We start from the raw sequence: 16,028 nt of genomic DNA on the forward strand, positions 1-16,028 counted from the left end.
AGGTGCATGTCCTGAACAAAAATAGAATTAATGGGTGAGAAAAATCTCAATATTCCGAGAAAGAAAAAATAAAAACACCGTAAAACCAAAGATGTCTGAAATCCAGGGCCTTTTCCCATGTTTTCAATGTGTTACTGTTTCTGGACTTTTTTTCTTTGACTTGCCACTACCTATGGCTCAGGTTTAAAAAACACGATGTAATGACGGTACCAGCAAGTGGTAGAGGCATGATCTGGATTTAGAAATCTGGTTGCTGTACTCTTTAAATTGGAATTATTTTGGGGAAACCTCATAGCAGCCTTCCACTACATAAAGGGGGCCTACAAGAAAGCTGGAGAGGGACTTTTGCACGGTTATATAGTGATAATACAAGGGGTGATGGCTTTAAACTGACAAAGGAGAGATTTAGATTAGACATTAGGAAGAAATTCTTCACTGTGAGGGTGCTGAGAAACTGGCACAGGTTGCCCAGTGAAGTTGTGGCTGCCCCAACCCTGGCAATGTTCAAGGCCAGGTTGGATGGGGCTTGGAGCAACCTGGTCTAGTGGAAGGTGTCCCTGCCCATGGCAGGGGGTTGGAACTGGATGAGTTTAAGGTCTCTTCCAACCCAAACCATTCTGTGATTCTATGAATTTATAGTTTTCATTGCAAACACGGAGGACACTCCACACAGCACCATTGTGTTGCCATCCTTGTAAATGCTGCTTTGAATTTTATGGGGACATTTTTAAGCTACTCATGCAAGGAGCTGAGCTGAAAGGTCAAGCTGAAAGGTGCTCTTCAGAGGAAGAATCTGCTCCCAAGGATTTCAGAGGGTGATGCCAACATGGTGCTTTCCGAGGGAATTTTCTAGAAAATGCAGTTTTGCAGGTGAGTGAGCAAGACGTCAAAAGAAGCCTTGCTGTGGTCTGTTTTCTGTCCATCCAAGCTGCTTTCTGTGGTTTGTCCTCCCCTCTTTTAAGCCCCTGCTGTGGTACTGAGCTTCTGGCTGACCTCTGGCAAAATCAGTGTGGCACGAGGAGCACCACCATCATCAAGGGATGTCAGGGAGGAACTCCCCATGGCCCTGGACTGCTGCCCTGCTTCTGCTGTCTCCAGTCACCAAGGCAAAGCTTTGAACTCAGCTCTCACCTGCAGATCTCTGTGCTTTTATCACCACTTTGAAGTGGAAGGACCATTAGTTTAAACCAAGTGTGAACTGATAAAAAGGTATGTCCTTGTGAATTGCTCCCAGCACTGTCACAGGCCTCTAGTAAGAACAAAGAAATACAAGAAGTAGCAAAATCTCTCTGAAGGTGCTTATTTTCATATACTTTTTATTGGTTTATTTCTGGACATTTTTAATTAAAAGTAGGCATCAGCAGTTACTATATGGTATATGTGGCTTTGAAAGGTCTTTTCTTCTTAAAAGATCCTGATAGTGAGGTTGATAAATCATGTAAATGAGCGTGCATGAAAACTTGTATACACTAATTTGGTACAGAATTTTTCCACACATGGCATGTATCCTAAGTAAGTGTTTTATAAGAGAGACCAGAGAGTTTTATGGAGTGCAGTTTGGTATAGAGTATAAATACATATAACTTTTTATATATGTGGCTCAAAATACTATAGGTATCTGTTTAAAGGAAGATAGCATGACAAACCTCTAGGAGCCACAAAGTCTACCTACACATCTTAACAACAATTGCCTAATGGATATACTGATGCCAAAAGGACCCTTTGAGTGTTTCTGAGAAGAATACATACGTAAGCTTCCACGAAATATGTCATCCTTTTCACTCATTTATACTAAGGAAATACCAACAAAACACTGTGTTTAAATAGCTTGAAGGATCTGATACAAATCAACAATAGCCAGGAAATTCAAGAAAGCCAAAGCCTGACACTCCCTCTTCAGCACATTTTACACCCTGTTTTTGCAAAGTGAGTTGGAAGCCTTGGATATCCCACCTCATTTTCAGTTCTTGATTTATGCCAGACCCTATGGGAAAAGTACCAGCAATAACAGAAGCTTCCACCTCAGACCTTGCACAGCAAGAGTTCAGATGAAATCACAAGAAGAAACATGTGCTTTACATAAATATCAGTAAGTTTTTGGCCTGAGACATCATTCCCCATCAGCTGAGCCTGAGTCCCCACTATACCCAGCAGCTCCCTGTGGCACCCTGAGCTGCATGGCCATGTCTGGTACACAGATACAGTGCCCTGTAGAAGGGAGGGATGCTGTGTACATGCCAAAGGAGCGGCTCCCTGAGCCTGTAGGACATTTTCCGTGCTGACTTCAGTTCAGTGTCTGGGGTGATCCCTGCCTGTATCACTGCCTGTATCACTGCCAAGCCCTTTGGCTCCCAGTGGCCCCCAGAGCTGGCCTGTGGTTAGGGTGATACTGCAGTGTAGCCCTCCTGTACCCTGTACAACGCTGCTGGGAGACGACCCTGGTGCCCTGTTTTCCAGCTCCAATATATATTTCATCATACACATACTGGAAAATGTAATGCAAATACATACTTAGTCTCAATCTTTCCTCTGATGCAATCCAGACAGTTAAATCATTCTAAGACCCACTGTTTTAGTGAAGGCTAGTTTACAAGTTTAGCCCAGAGAAAAGGAGGCTGAAGGGAGAACTTACTGCTCTCTACAATTACCTGAAAGGAGGTTGTAGCAAGGTGGGGGTCTGTCTCTTTTCCCAGTTAACAAGTGGTAGGATGTGAGGAAATAGCATAAGATTTTGCCAGGGGAGGTTTATATTGGATATAAGGAAAAATTTCTTCACTGAAAGTGCTGTCAAGCATTGGAACAGGCTGCCCAGGGAAGTGGTTGAGTCTCCATCCCTGGAGGTATTTACAAGATGTGTAGATCTGGCACTTAGGGACATGGTTTAGTGATGGACTTGGCAGTGCTAGGTCAATAGCTGTAGCGATCTTAAAGGCCTTCTCCAACCTCAATGAGCCTATGAAGATATGAAGATAGAACATTCCAGTGCAGGGTTAGTTGATACAGGAGGATAAGATGAAGGCTTTATGACATACTCTTCCCCTGCCCCCCTCCTATTGCAGTGACACCTTCTTGGCCTCAAACCCCAGCATCTGCTTTGTACCCATGGAAAAGGAAGGAGGCATTTTCCCCCAGGTCTTCCTGTCCTGAAGCAGCAGCTTGTCTGGTCCTGTCTTACTGTCCCAGGGTCCTCCCCTCATTGTCCCTGGGCCCTGGGGATTCTTCCCAGCCAGGGGCAGAGTTGTCACCCCCTCTAGAGCTGCAGGAATGTCCCAGGAAACAGGGAGGTGGGCCAGGCCCTGAGGACTAAGGGAAAACTAGGGGCTGAATGAAAGACCCATCTCCTTTTGCTGCTTCTTAATTCTGGTTATAACTTTGATTTGTAGTGAAACAATTTGGTCAAGAGAAAATAAAAGACTTCCCTGTAAGAAGGCTGCTTTTTATTGTCAACTTTCAGAGAGTCAGAGGAAGAAATTCCCTAGGCAATTAGAGCTTCTATCATTACAGGCACAAGGTTTGTTTTGAGAAAACAAACACATGTCAGCATTTTTAAAGTTATTTTTGTCAACCTTTAGATGTGTTGGCAAGGCATCGATTCAGTGGGTTTTTATACATGAAGGCATATAGACAGTAAAGTGCATACCAGCTGGGAGTGCAATATGCCACTGGTCTGTTAATGATAAAGAGCAACAATGCAAAGGAGCTGTAAACCAGACAAAGCAAAAGGAGGAGAAGGGCACCCACCACATTGGGGGGTATGTGGCAGCTACCCAATTACTGGAGATTTCCCTGGTGCTAATATCTAGAGTCATTAGTGTAAAAGCAGCATTGGTCAGGGACATCTGCACAGCAGGGAGGAGCTGAGAGGGTTTGTTTTAGTTCTGCTTTGGGTCTTTTCCATGTCCTGCTTTCCACAGTGTCGTAAAAATAAACTTACTTACACTAAAATCAGTTTACAGGGAGCTGGATAAACACAGTGTCACGATGGCCTCACTCTTGCAGCTTGCATCCTCTATTAAATGTTAGCCCTGAATTTTCATAATATAATTAAATATAACAGCATTTAAAAATAAATGTGAGCACTTTAGGCTCTTATCTTAAAACTCTGTGCTTATTTTTTGCTAAGGAGCCCATCTGACTTAAATCTGATTATTACAGTAGGGTGGGTCTCAACTAGAGCCACCATGAGACAGTTCTTACTAAAATAAACATTTTGGTGTTCCTATACACATATTTGAAGAGCGTGAAAGATCCAGCGCACATAATACTATTTTCAGACATCTTGGTGAACTTGTGTTGAACAGGTAAAACATGAAACGAAAAAACAGAGTTTGAAAAGGAGAGGAAAGAAGAATATAATAAATCTGTGCCAGAGCCAGGAGCTATCTGAATTTCATATCATCTTCCCCTTAAGTGCACCTGTGATGTGCAGTCAATAGCACAGGTATTTCCCAAACTCGCCCCCTGACCTTACTGCTGGACCCTGACCTTGCTGCTGGACCCTGTCCTTGCTGCTGGACCCTGTCCCTGCCAAGCCTCCCACCATCCCCAGCAGACTTTCAGCCAAGCCTAGATGTGATAGCTTGGCCAGTGACCCAGATAAGACACATTTCCTAACCCACAGAGCAGACAGTTTTAAGGGCACATTACTGTCTCCCTTCCACAGGAGAAATGTGCCCCCAAAGGACATCTCAGTGTGGGACAGCCGTGGTTTCAGAGGATGGCATGGACTGTCAAGAGGCAGAGATTCTGCATGGCAGCTCTGTGAACCTGGCAAAGAACTGGAGGGAAAATACGAAGAGAAGATTAATCTGTTGAGCACTAAACATGTTTATTTTAACTCCTCTGAAAAATTATGGAGCAAAACTCCAGGGTATAAATCAAAGTGAGAGAGAGAAAGAAAAAGGGCAAGCGAAAGAAAGTCATTACTTTGGCAATGAAAGATTACTCAGGATCCGTAACTGTGTTTACCTAGCTCAGCTTTAATTTTGCCATTCCAAAACCTTCGAAAGAAGTCCATGTTAAAAAACAAAAGCTAAACCAAAAAAGCCCAAAGTGATCACAGAAAAATGACTTGTGTAATAACCAGTGGAAGTTTGCAGGTTGCCACCTATGCTCACAAAGCTGTTTTCTTTACTATTAGATGCATATTTTATAGAATTCCAAGATTTCCATACAAAGAGTTTAAATTACAGGATAAAGGCTAAAATGATGAGCATAAAGATAGTTATCTGATTTTTTTCCCCTCTCGTCGTTTCCATGTACTTCAGCTATGCCTTAGCGCAGCCCAATTTACAGTATAAGGCCAGAAAGTCAGTAGAAGGCACGCTGTTACAATAAGTACTGTTCTCACTTGGTCACCACAAGCTCCCTATTTCCTTCTTAAGAGCTGTTTTCAAAAGGATCTGCTTGCGTAATTGTGCAGCATCAAGCCCTGGTAGCCTCAATCCCCAAGAATGTTTTCAGTGACCTCTTCCTGCCCAGTTTTTCCATGAGAGAGAGCTGTTCGGAAAGGGGGAGCCGTCAGTGTTACCAGCGGATGAATGAGCAGACAGATGCAGAACAGAGATTAGTGTTTTAGAAAAAAGAAACCCACATTCTTTTTCTCTCCCTGATGTTGTGATCACTTTTAAAAAGTACCCCCTCATTTTAACATTCCACGTTGCTGTTGTAGGCCCTTCCAGCAACAAGACAGACCCTCAGCTTAGAGGTAAGGATATTAAAGCAGAGGAATGGGGGTGTTTCACCTACACAGTGGCTGCTAGCATCAAACCCAGCCTGTGGATCAGTCCTGGCCATGAAGAGGCTGGGGAGCTTTGCAGTGACAGTATGAGTCAACATGGCCATTTGCACGACAGATAAGTGCGTGCAAACAAAGGGTGGGAGGGCAGTAGCCAGAGCATCAAAAATGAAATGTCTGCTCCTGAGGGACACCAAGCTCCCTAATACAAACACGTACCTATACCACATCTGATTTGTTTATTTATGTATCAATTTTGGTTATGGAGAATCTTTTGACAACCTAAGGGCAAAATGACCTTGAGAAGTTCACATTATTAAGAATTAATTGTTACCCTCTGACAGACCCCATTTATCACCGTGAAAACCAGATACATTAATTAGAACACTTCTGGCATCAGAGCAAACATGTTCCCTTCATGTTAGATTTTGTTCCCAAAGGGAGCACAGGAATTCTTAAATGTACCAAAGAGTAGGTTCAAGATTTTCCACTGCGATGAGTTTAAAAGTTGGGGGGGGGTTAGTCCGTGAATCAAGCTCCATAATCAAAGAATTATCTTAGCTAGTGACAGACAAAACGAATCATCCGAATTTCATTCTTTAATTCCACCTGTCACCTGCAGCACTGCCACTGAGGACCACAGGGCAGATTTTTCAGCAATTAACATTGTGATGTTGCTGAAGGCAGCATATTTGCTGTATCTTAGAAACATGCCATGCTGTGGCAATGCAGAGTAGGCAGCTTTTAGAGCTTGGATTAAATCTAAGTGAAAGTCTCCCATGACTCATTCAACTCCTGCCATTACCTTATGTATTGTGACAATGGTGTAATGCAAGGTGGGGATTTAAAAGGACAAGAACATAAATCTTTCTTCGAGATTGATGACTTTTTGCCATTGCCTGTGCATCAAGAGGATGGAGGGAGCTTACTGTGTTACAATTTCCCACCCTATGCCTAGTAGTAGTGCAAAATGAAAACTTTACCCTCAGATCAAACCCTGTATTTGTCTCCAGAACAAAATTTCCCATCGGATTAAGACCTGCAAAATTTGTTCCCAGAGGGAAGAATGCTGGAGTTCCCAATAATGTTCTGAGGAGCCATTATCACTTTGTTAGCCACAGTCAGCTACAAAGACCCCAGCATTGCTTTGGTTGCATTCTTTTCCCAGGTGGGAGAAAAAGTCCCAGCAAGTACGATGCCCCTCTGCTCTGTATTCTTAACTATTCACCCCAAATGGTCTGCCTCTTTAAATGGAGCACAGGCTCCGACACGCTATCTGCTTCTCAGAAAGCCGAAGGTGGATGCGTGCCAGGGATTTGTTCAGCTTCCTGGCTTTGCTGATAAAGAAGGGCCACCATGAGGTAAACCTCTGCTCTCTGCCTGACACATTTCCCCAGCAGCTACCCAGAAAAAAGGGACCCAAGAAGACATGGATAATATGGACAGCGTGGCACCAGAGCCAACTGCCTGCGCAGGAGGAGGCCTCTGAAGAGTTTGTGCGCTTCTACATTTAGAAATGTGAGCTTCGAGGCCGAGCATTTGCATCAGCAGGTGGAAAGTATGAGGAAGCACATCTAATGCTGAAAGTTAATGATAGCGTTTGACCATGTTAACCAGTAAATGATAAGGAAGGGCCATGGGAGTTAATTATTCAAGTAAGTGACTGCTAAAAGAAATGCTTAAGAAAGGCTGGTAGTTTGCACTGACAGCAATGGAAAGTGACTAATCATTCCAAAGTTTAACCTTAACAGCTCTAAGCAGACCCTTCTTGCTCTTTTTCTGGTTTTGTTTTTTTTTTCCTAAATCAATATTGTCTACCTCTCAGGCAGAACATTAGAGGTTTTGCATCAAAAAACACCCTAGCTGGCTAGAAAGGCACCTGTGACATGAATCACAGAATCAACAAATCATAGAATCATAGAATGGTTTGGGTTGGAAAGGACCTTCAAAGATCATCTAGTCCAACCCCCCTGCAATGAGCAGGGACATCTTCAACTAGATCAGGTTGCCCAGAACCACATCCAGCCTGGCCTCGAATGTCTCCAGGGATGGTGCATCCACCGCCTCTCTGAAAACCTGTGCCGGTGTTTTATCACACTCACTGTAAAAAATTTCTTCCTCACATCCAGCCTGAATCTCCTCTCTTTTAGTTTAAAACCATGACCCCTTGTCCTGTCACAACAGGCCCTGCTAAAGTCATCTCCCTATCTCATCTCTAAGATAGGGCCCTTTTAAGTACTGGAAGGCTGCAATAAGGTCTCCCTGGAGTATTCTCTTCTCCAGGCTGAACAACCCAAGTTCTCTCAGCCTTTCCTCAAAGGAGAGGTATTCTATGCATCTGATCATCTTTGTGACTCTTCTCTGGACTCTTTCCAACAGGCGGAAAGTTCCTGTCCAGAGCTCCATACAGTACTCCAGGTGAGGTCTCACGAGAGCAGAGTAGAGGGGCAGGATCACCTCCTTTGACCTGCTGGTCACGCCCCTTTTGATGTAGCCCAGGATATGGTTGGCTTTCTGGGCTGTGAGTGCACACTCCCAGCTTATATCCAGTCTCAATCCCTTCATCCCCCAACTTGTACTCATACCAGAGGTTGCCTGACCCATGTGCAAGACCCTGCACTTAGCCCCATTGAACCTCGTGAGGTTTGCACAGCATGTCCAGGTCCCTCTGGATAGCTTCCCATTTCCCAGGCGTGTCAACTGCAGCACTCAGCTTCATGTCATCTGCAAACTTGTTGACGGCACACTCAGTCCGACTGTCTATGTCCTTGATGAAGATATTAAACAGTACTGAGCTACAGAAGAGAAGCTATTTGGTTTAGAGCTGTTCACCTTTGGGAGAAGGGAGCCCTCGCCTCAGCTCCCGACCCCCCATGGGATACAGGGCCACTCTCCTTGCCTCTCAGTACTCGTGTATTTTGGTTATAACCTCTTTGGGGCAAACTCTACGTTGTTTGTTCAGTGCCAAGTGCAATCAGGCTCTGCTTGCTGCGGATGTCCCTCGGTACTGCATGACATAAACACTAACAAAGACAGACTGCTCATACCTGCGTAACCCCAACCAAATCCACCACTTCTTAAAAGAATTCATTTTTTGTGGTGCCTGGATAATTTAAAAAACTCCTAGGCAAAATAAAATTGCTTCCCTGCCATAACTGCTAAGCTTCTGAGGGACATAGCTGCATAATTTTAGGAGCCAAACATTCCAAACTAGACCTCTTTGTTTCAACAATCAAATACCAGAGAGGGAGGTAATACTGGCAATGTATTTTTTTTCTTATATGTGCTGAACTGTTTTACAGTTTCTCATATTGATGCAATCTACAATACAATAACAACAACAACAACAACAACAAAGGCAAGTACAAACTAACATTTTATAACACTGCAACGTATATACAGCACTTTTCATCCCAAGTGTACTGACATCAGACATACAGTTGCCACTTGACCTCTGAGGGAAGTGCAGCTCTCTCCACACTGGGATACAGCTTGTGTTTAATAAACAATATTTGAGGTTTGGACACAGACAGGAACAATTTTTTCCACTTGCAGATTTTCTAAGGATAAATCAAAACATAAAAGCACATTTAATGCATATACATCCATTAAGATACTGAAAATAAAGGGAAGACACACTTGGAGAACTTTAAGAATATCTTAACAATGGTAAAATTGAAATTTGAGCTGGAAGATGAGAGGGTAGCTAAGTGAGTATTATTTTTTTCCTGGGGAAAAAAATGCCTTTGAGGTTAAAATCTCTTGATTTAGAAACCTGGTGTTAGCCTTACCTGAAAATCAGAACCCCCAGTGTTACTTATGCCCATTGCTGTGGTGGGCACTGCACTGGAATGCAACCTTTCGGAATACCTTAAAGAGAATGCTGCAAAATCCTCAGCAGCATTGACTGTGGGAAAATAATAATTCTTCAGGAGTAATTTATTCTTGATATGTAGCATGAAATCACAGAGATTGTGGGAGTTTCCTATTGTCCCTGCTCATGTTGTAGGGGGTGCTCGCAAGGTTTCTTAAAGATTCTCAAAGACACAAGGAAGTCCACTTTTAAGATAGGCCAACATGTATGCATGGTCAACCCTTTGTTAAACATTGCCTTGCAACTGTTGCCCAAAATGTCTCTTCAGCAACAAGCCACAGTGCCCTGTGTATATCCTACAGTGCTTAACCCTGTCAGAAGTTTCAGTCCTGCTGCCTAGGGTGTCATTGTCCCTGGCACTCCTGGGACAGCTTTCAAATGGCTGTCATGATCTAGAAATGGTCTTTCCTTCCTGCTAGCCCATCCTCGTGAGTACAGTTGCCACCTCTGCAAAGAAACAGGCTGAACTTGAGGACAGTCTCTGGTAGCAGCCCTTGGCGTCCTAACAGAGTCTGTGCAATACATTTAGAATAATCAGTAGAGATGTTCATCTGAATAATCAGAGGACTTGTAAAACTGAGCTGTCACAGAGATTGCTAGCAACACTTTGTTCTTAGACAGACATGACCTAAGGTACCAGTATACATGTAAAGACAGGGGAAGTTGAGGACCATGCTTGTGCCTGAGTGCCATTTTCTGTACCAATGGAGAAGTTCCAAACATGACGAGTAGCTGTTAGCAGCCAGGAGAAAAGAATATCATCCATGGCTAGAAAAAACATACTTAGGGCAAGGGTAGTGGGAGAAGGGGGCGTAAGTATGAAGAAAACCTTCGATGCAGCTCATACATGAGAATAAATATAAAAGAACATGAAAAAGATAAAGTTCTCATTGCAAACAATCCAGTCAGCCTACATTATGGGTAAACTTTTAAGATAAGCATGGTAATTAAAGATTGCAGAAAGCAGAGGTATCAAGGTTTTCACGTCCTATTGCTCAAGTCAGGAACAATTTACTGTCCTGTGGTACTTGGACTGAGGCAGATGGACGTGGTAAAGGCAGTGTGGGTGGTTCACAGTGTTCACTTTGCTTTGGCCTGGGAACCTAGGAAGCCACAACAGTTCTTTGCTTGTAGACTTTCTGTTGCTCTAAGCATGAATGTCCCTTTTGTCCTCTAACAATCCCATTTTTGTGTTTAGGAACACAGTCTTTGACCCTGCCCTGGGCTAGCAACAGAAGCCAACTGAAGCAGCAGGATGCTGTTCTTCCAAAAGACTTTGTGGTGCTCTCTTTTGATGACATTGCTGGTATCATGCAAGCCAGGGTGATTTCAAGCTACCTTGCTAATGCACCTTCATTAACCTATGCTAACAGTGATAACCACTGCTTAAAATAGATTTTTTTCAGTCTTCTCTGCACCATCCTTGCACTCATTCCCTAGGAATAGTATCAGTTATCCGAATCAGCTAGGTGGTTACAGCTCAACATTATGTGCCCCAGAGCAGGCAGATTAGATGAAGAGAGGCCCTGCACCATCCTCTTGATAGTGGCCTGCTTGTTTTTCTGAGTGTTGAGTTTTCTTTCCTCCTGCAAACCTACCAGTTTTAGCACAGCAGCCATTCATATTTTCAGGTAAGTGTTGTTACTTAGACATGCCTGAGCTCCCTTTATAGTCATTGGACAGCATTCAGAGGCAACAGTCACATATTTAGTGCATTTTTAGTAACTGCAAAGTCTCCACAGTTCTGCCTACCTATCTAGCCTCCAGCTGCTACTGTGGATGGCTCCTCTGTGGGTCAGTCCTCAGTCACATCTGCCACCTCCACATGGGTATCCTGGTACCATAAGTGATCTCAAGCAGCATAAGATCCTTACCTGTGCACATATAAATTAAGCTCCTATCTCACATCATCTAGCTCCATCTATATTTACTGGTAATAAATAGGTGTCTGTTTATCTTACCTATCTGAGAATGGGCTGGTGTTCCTCCTGGGGAATGCCTGCCTCTATCCATTGATTTAACAGGAATTCAGTTAAGTAGATGAGATGCGATGACTTATTTTTAGATGGCTATAGTGTGGTGAAATGAGTCCCATCCATCCTGGCATATGATTAATGTTGGAATAGTAAGCACCTTGCACTTTGCTCTTAAATATCATAATAATTTTGGTTAGATTCAATGCATTTTAAAAAGTGTTCCTGCTTTTATTAAATTGATCCTTGTTAATTATAACCCAATAAATTTTAGAAGAGGCTGTAAAGGGTAATGATTTATGCATCTATGTTAAAAAATCAGAAATATCAGACAGCTAGCCAGCAAACTCCTACAGAGCTCAGAACATGCATTTGAGAAGTGATTCAGATCCCTATGCAAGTCAAGCAGAGGGAGAAGTATGTACAAGACATGTTGCTATATTGTGACAAGCCAAAAAGAAGCTTTCAGGTCTATAGCATCTTGACAGTCTGATCAAAATCAAGTGTTTAACCTTGATTTTTACCTTGGTAATCAGGTTTCTCTCTTTTCTTCACACATACATTATGCCATATTTAATACACCAAAGAAAAAGGTGATATTTCTTTACTGAGATGCAGCCCATCACTCTCCTTTTATCATAAGAAAAGCACCCTGTACTTGCTTGTATAGCAAACATCTTTCCTAGCAGTAGTCCTGATATCTGGAATAAGGATTTATGAGTAGTCCTGCCCCTCAGGAATAACTGCTATTGTGTTAATCTGCCAAAAACCTGAAACAAACCAAAGACAAAAAACTCAATGAAAAAAACTCCTGACAACCCACAAACATAATTTTTTTCCCTTAAGTCCTGTCTTTCTGAAGATACTGGCTTTACTTACTTCCTCTAAGCAGACATGTTCATGATAATGACACAACCTCACTAATCCATTAATGCTCATAAAACTCCATAATAGTACTCAAAAAGTATTTATAGACTCAAAAATAGAAGTCAGGGCATATCCCTATCATAAACAACACCTTTTTTGCAATGTTCATTCCACAGATGTAGTTATTCATTGTCACACCTAGCATGGCAGTTTTTCTGGACAATAAATACCTACAAGACCTGGTGATTTTCATGCACTATCTGTATCACCTACTTTCTTAGATTTCCCTATTCTGATCACTGTTCAAACAGCTGCTGCAGTTACTGAGTTTATCTTGGTATATCCCACTCAACTGCTGTGTCTCAAAACAGTTCTGCTGGTCTGCTGAGGAGCTGCGTGTGAGATGCTAGAAAGAGTGAGGAAGTGCAGGGAAATACCTAAAGGTCTTAAAAAAACCCAAAACCAAGAGTAAATGAGTTCTGTCATTTACAGAAATACCTCTGCAAACTTGGCTCTGAGCCTCATAATTCTCTTAATGACCTACTGGTATTTCACAGCTTGTTACAAAAATGCCTCAGAAAGGGCACTGTGAGGAAGTGAGCAGTGATGCTTGTCCATAATGTCTTGGACTTTTTGTGAAGATGCATACCGTGAGCATTGGTAGTGTGCACACTCTTTGTAACAATACTGGTGGCTGCATGCTACCAGTAAAACTTCCAAGGTATAGAAATGGACCAAGTTGGTTTTGGTTATTGTTGGTTTTCTGAGTTAGGGAAATACAGGACATGGGACTACTTCAATTGACTAAAATGACAGCAAGAATCAAGATAAAAATGAGCTGACAGACACAATGATTGTAATTTCTAATCCTTCTCAGAACCAGTTATCTGTTCTATTACACCAACGGTCAACATGTAGCCTATATATAGAATAAAAAGCAGCACGGAATAGGTGAAATATTTTGGGCTAAACACATGCTGAATGTGTCAACCACACACATTTTCAGCAGCACTGCTGTACATTGGTTTTTATTGTGTCATTTTTCAGCATTTCTCTAGACCAACTGTCCTCAAATCACTGCACTTCTGAGTAGCTACAAGCCGTTATGCCCAAATTCAGTGAAGGCATAATAAGTAAGTGTAAAACACAAAAGTGATTTTTTTTTTTCACTTCGGTAAAATTTAAACATGAACCCTATGACATATTTGGGGGGGGGGGGGGGGAAGAAAAGGTATAAAAATAGCCATTACTAGCAATAGGAAGTCTGTATGAAGGGATAGCTTAAAGAAAATCTGAAAATGAATATGTCTTTGAAAGCACCTATGCTATTCAAAGGTCAGGCACATGCTGCTCTTTCCTTGCTTCTTAATAATGAAGCGGTAAGCTTGGTTTGTGGTAACAATAATAGGCACTGTACCAAATTCAATCCCGCACTCTACATACAGTGATACTGACATCTGATGATACTTGTGACAGATTATTATGGTCTTCCATCATCAAAGTGCAGTAAAAATTCAAGGCTGCAGTAAAAATTAATCTGGCTGTGAAACTGGCCTATAGTTGTTTCCCTCCCTCCCCTAATGACTGGAACATTGATGTATACAAGTGATCAGACATGACTTTGTGAGGGTATTAGATGTACATAAAGCTTGCAGGGAGAAATGGATGGTTGCTACAAAATATTCAGAAACCAACTACTTAAAAGTGCATCTTCTTACATCTCGTGTGCCATTATTACTGGCAGTACCACAAGAAACTGCCTTAGAAATATATAGGATGTTTTGAAAACCTACTACCAGTGAGCTGGTAGTAACATTTCACATTCCATATGGAGACTACTGATTCAAAGTCTGGACCTTTCTTGGTCAATCTGACCAAGAAAATGATTCCAATTTAATTGGCGATTTGAAATAAGTCACCAGTTTTAGTGAAAACCTTAAGGATTAAAGTCTTCATTAAAAACCACAGCCATCCCTAGGACTCTTCTGGATGCTCAGAAAATGTGAAGGAACTGAATACCCAGAAGAAACTGGTCACTGCCATCAAGTTGGGGACACTGTGTGCTGCTGCTGGTGGCAAGGCAAGAATGTGCATCTCCTGTTGATAAGACTTTTCTGTGCAGCATACCAAAGGGAATAACACAACATTCATTCAGTCAAATCCTGACTTGGAAGTAAGAAGAAGTACTGTCTTCTGCTAACGACTGTAATACAAATATAAACATAAAGGGATGCAAACTACATCCTTGGGTTTTGCTTCATTTGCTTAATTGCTTTTGTATTCTTAGTTTGCAGAGCATCTGTATAACCCATATGTGGAATGATTTCATGCACAAACTTCAGTACACACAGTGCTGTCGAAGTTGAACAAACCTTGTCAATCATTGAACACGGGAAAACCTGTTGGTGGAACAAATTTGCTGCATGCTTTAATTGTAGTCAGAGGCCTAGCTGCCCCTAGATTTTCATGGTTTGTTGTTCAACTAGAACTTCTTCCATACATCTGAAATTTGCTCCAGGTTATATGATGTTTTGTGGTCAATCACAACATGGCATATTACCAATTGATACTATATAATCCAGGATGAAAATATGCCCTTAATGCTCCATGACAAATGGAAAGAATTTGGATATCTTATTTAAAACAGTAGAGGGGAAATGGAATACAGTCCAGCTCTGTAGTTTATATTTATCCTTTTTGTTAAAGAAAAGCTATCTGAAACTTAGATTTTTCATAAGAGGGACTTAGTGGCTTAAGCTTTTCTGAGTTGGCTTGCTCATTTTTTTTTTAACTGGTTCCTGCCCAAATTTATATCTGTAATAAATGTGCCAGTATATTTTTGGATATGCTTTTGTGATATTAAAATGAACCTTCTGGAAAACTCATTTAGCATTTAACACTTCTATAGAATCAGAAAACCAGAACAGAAGACTTCTTTGCAATCAGTGAAAACAGCTCTTTTGACTACTCAACACTGCAGTTGCACCATTTTTAAGTTTTCTTTTAACATTCCACAGCATGACAGAGGCAATGCCAACACAAAGAAAGGTATATGTTCTCTACTCCAAACAGCAAGCACTGCCAAAGAGAAATTTTTCTATTATATTCTATGAACTAGTTTCAGACTCTGTGCACGTTTTTTTTTAATAAATTCTATAGGCTTTTAAAATTATATTCATAGATTCTCTCACTTTAATTACTTCTAAAAATCTACCATACTTTTTCCAGGGATCTGCTTATTAATTTTAACATTCTAGCGTTAATACTTTTTGGTTCAGATTTGTTTCTAAAAGTAGTACAGTGTGACAGCACTGTAAGAGAACAAATAATTATAATTTTCACAGGATCATAAAGTCTTTTAAGTTGGAAAAGACCTTTAATATCAAGCCTGTAGCATTCCATGGGGTTGTTGTAGCCCAAGTGCAGAACCCAGTACTTTGTCTTGTTGAACATCATGCAACTGGCCTTGGCCCATAGATCTAGGCTGTCCAGATCTCTCTGTAGCAGATCAACATTCCCACCCAACTTGCTGTCATCTGCAAATTTACTGAGGGTTCACTCAGTCCCTTCATCCAGA

Source organism: Pezoporus occidentalis, unplaced genomic scaffold (assembly GCF_034315485.1).
Source record: "Pezoporus occidentalis ecotype Australia unplaced genomic scaffold, CSIRO_AGI_Poc_V1 ctg5, whole genome shotgun sequence".
NCBI lineage: Eukaryota > Metazoa > Chordata > Aves > Psittaciformes > Psittacidae > Pezoporus > Pezoporus occidentalis.